Consider the following 3,845-nt stretch of genomic DNA (forward strand, 5'->3'; position numbering starts at 1 on the left):
TTTCTGTTTCCCAGGGCAGACAAATCTACTCCTGGTCTCTCAATACTCTCTCCCCACTGCAGTTCACAGTGTCAGGGGTGGGGGTTCCCTTTGTTACTTTGTCTCCCTGTCTCCTGCTGTTCTCTGTGTGGTCTCTCTATCTTTTGTTGTGCTGACGCTGTTCAATCAGCTATCAGTTCTTCTTCAGGAGGAGTTGCTCTATAAATACATATCATTTGGTGTGTTCTGCAGAAGAGGGTGAATTCAGGGTGTTCCTATGTCACCATCTGGGAGCAGAAACTGTAGTTAAACTTTTTGGAAACTTTTAATTTTTATATAATTATACTTTTACCCATAACATAGCTTCCCCCAACAGTAATGTTTGCATAATGATTGTACTTATACCTCTTTAAAGTTGTTTGGCACAGAATTTTTCAGGTTCTGATTTGTTTAAAATTTTTTTCTTTTTCTATAACCTTGATATTTGAAACTAGCTTCATTGGATGTGAAATCCTTGGTTCACACTTTTTTCTTTGAAAAAGAAAAAGCATTTCTTGAAAATGCTGCTTCATTGCCTTGCCTTATATGTTGCTTTTGAAAAGCCTGATTCAGTTTAATTAATTTGACTTCATGGATTATTTCATCATTTTGCCTAGAGGCTTAGAGGATATATCTTATCTTTCATGTCTAATAATTTTACTAGGATATGTCTTGGAGTTGATCATTTTGGTTTATTTCCCCAGAAACCTAGTGGGACCTTTCAATGTGTAGACTAAAGTCTTTCACTTTGGAAATTTTTCTTCGATTATAGGTTTAAATCTTTTAAATATTAGCTCTGTTACATTGTTTTGTTTTTCTTCCCCAGTAATTCCAATTACACATTGCTATTCCTTTGCTTCTCTTTCAATTCACCAATTTCTTTCGGATCCTTTTTACTTTCTTCTTGGTTTTATTTTCATTCTCTCAGTTATTTTTTCTGCCTTTTTCAATGCACCTTATTAAATTCTCTTGAGTCTATTTTCTCTTTGCAACCTTGTAATTTATCTTCACTTCTGAGATAATTTTGTCTCTTTCTTCCATTTATTTTCTAGTTTGATCAATTTTCTCGTTTTTTTCTTGATTTATTTTGAAAGTCTGAATCCAGGTGATTTTTTTCATATCCCCAAATATTTGTCTGCATGTTTTTAAATTCAGTTTGGAATGTTGTCTTACAGGTTTTTTTTCTGCTTCATAGTTGTTCTCTGTAAGGAGATGTTTATCAGTTGAGGTATGTTGGATCTTGTTTTCTGATTTTTTTTGGTACTAACTCTATAGATTTACCAAAAGTTACTTCTCACTTCTTTTTATGTCTTGTATTTTTTCCCTAGAAGCCATACTTTTTGAGGACTGCTACTCCAGATTCCTTTTACTCTGTGTTCTGGCCTACCAGGACATTTTAAAACATATTTTTATACTTGAGTTAGACTTACTCTTTCTTTCAATGATTTTAGATTAACCCTAGGCCCATGACTAACTTCCTTATTTCCTACAGTTTTTATCAGCCTGCATTGCTCATTACAGAAGTTTGTGGTGCAGCATGAATGTGACAGAGTACTTCCTGGAATTTGGTATTTTTTAAAAACTTATAGTTATATTGATGTTTGGGGATTTTTCTGCTTTAAGTTATGCTTCCCCCCGTGGTTTTAGTGCCATTTAGAATTTTTGTTATTTATATTGAAAGACACAAACCAAGACAGCTACCATTGTCTTCATCAACCTGGAAGTCTAATTAATCTTTTAAAATTTTTTCCTAACTTAGAAAAACCAGATCCACCATCCCCTACTTTGCTGAGATCACAAGGTATCATTTTCCTTACCTGACTAGCTTAAGACCGTCCCACCTTTGCTGATGACAAAACAGATCTTGGAAGTGGTCTTAGACTGTAGCTTGTATAAAAGAAAACCTATCCTCAGACACTGGGTAGTATACACTTACCTCTTTCTTTCTTATAAATAGCAGTATTTATTTTAGGTTTTCATTTTAATTCCAGTTAGTTAACAGACTGTTATATTAGTTTCAGGTGTACAATATAGTGATTCAACACTTCCATACATGACCTGGTGCTCATCACAAGTGCCCTCCTTCATCCCCATCCCCTAGTTCACCCATCCCCCCACCCACCTCCCCTCTGCTGACCATCAGTGCCTTCTCTATAAATAAGAGTTTGTTTCTTGGTTTGCCTCTCTCTCTTTTCCCCTTTTTGATCCTTTGTTTTGTTTCTTAATCCACATATGAGTGAAATCATATGGCATTTGTCTTTCTCTGACTTATTTTGCTTAGCATAATACTCTCTAGCTCCATCCATGTTGTTGCAAATGGCAAGATCTCATTCTTTTTTCATGGCTGAGTAAGATTCCATTGTATATACGTACCACATATTCTTTATCCATTTATCAGTTGATGACATTTGGACTCTTTCCATAATTTGGCTATTGTTTGGATACTAACCCTTTATCAGATATGCCATTTGCAAATATCTTCTCCCATTCCATAGGCTACCTTTTAGTTTTGTTGACTATTTCCTTTGCTGTGCAGAAGCTTTTTATTTTGATGAAGTCCAAATCATTTATTTTTGCTTTTGTTTTCCTTGCCTCAGGAGACATATCTAGAAAGAAGTTGCTATGGCTGATGTCAAAGAGGTTACTGCCTGTATTCTCCTCTAGGATTTTCATGGTTTCCTGTCTCACATCCATTTTGATTTTATTTTTGTTTATGGTATAAGGATGTGGTCCAGTTTCATTCTTCTGCACGTTACTGTCCAGTTTTCCAATACCATTTGTTGAAGAGACTGTCTTTTTCCCATTGGATGTTCTTTCCTGCTTTGTCAAAGATTAACTGACCATACGGTTATGGGTTTATTTCTGGATTTTTTATTCTGTTCCATTGATTTATGGTCTCTTCCTTTTTTGAGGCTGAACTTTGTTTCTCCTTTGAAGGACCAAGTTAAGTTCAGCTTTTGTTTTCAGATTTGAGTGATTTTATTTTAACATGTAAATTTGAGTACATATAGTAATAGAACATTTTAAATTCTATACAAATCTTTGTCATTATTCTTTAAGGATAGTGTGCCTTATCTTTTTATGGACAACAACAAGATCTTCTGGTCAGTCGAATTTCTTAGTTTCCTTTTTATTTTTATGGAATAAAGGTCCAATTTACTTTGAAACTTTACCATATATTTGCTTCTGATCTTTTAAAAATTATTATTATGTTTTATTTAATGAATACGTGCTCATTTAACAATATAATCTGGTCATAAATGTCATATTCTCATCTCTGACTATGAGACAGTCATATTTCTAGGTGCTTAGTGCCATTCTAATACCAGTTGGTCTTGATCTCTTTTTAGAGCTGATTTTAAAAATCATTCTTTTAGGATTTGTCTCTCTGATATACTTACTCTCTGATTTTATTATTCATATCAGAAATAAACTCACCCATGTATTAAACTAAACAAAAATGTAAAATTGTTTTAATGATTTAAATGGAAGTGTTTCTAAGGAGTAGTTTAAGATTGTGGCTCTATGTCATTTGTAACTTCAGCCATCTGTTGAGGTTACACACGATGCATTCTGATAATGCAATTAAATAGCAAAAGATCATGATACTTTCCACGTGATTTAAGATTGCAGTGGTTATGCCATGGGAATAAAGAAAATTAAGTGAAGTGCTCGCTTTGGCAGCACATATACTAAAATTGAAAATTAAGTGAAAATATAAAGAACTTTAAAATACGCGGTGAGAAGATAGTTTGGACTGACTAGATACAGAAAATACAGCATTCTTTTCATAAGAGAGTTGGATAGAGGAAACAGTATTTTCCATA

The sequence above is a fragment of the Mirounga angustirostris genome, unplaced genomic scaffold, assembly GCF_029215605.1.
Source record: "Mirounga angustirostris isolate CCGP_5_RB_7025 unplaced genomic scaffold, mMirAng1.0.hap1 SCAF_11, whole genome shotgun sequence".
Taxonomy (NCBI): domain Eukaryota; kingdom Metazoa; phylum Chordata; class Mammalia; order Carnivora; family Phocidae; genus Mirounga; species Mirounga angustirostris.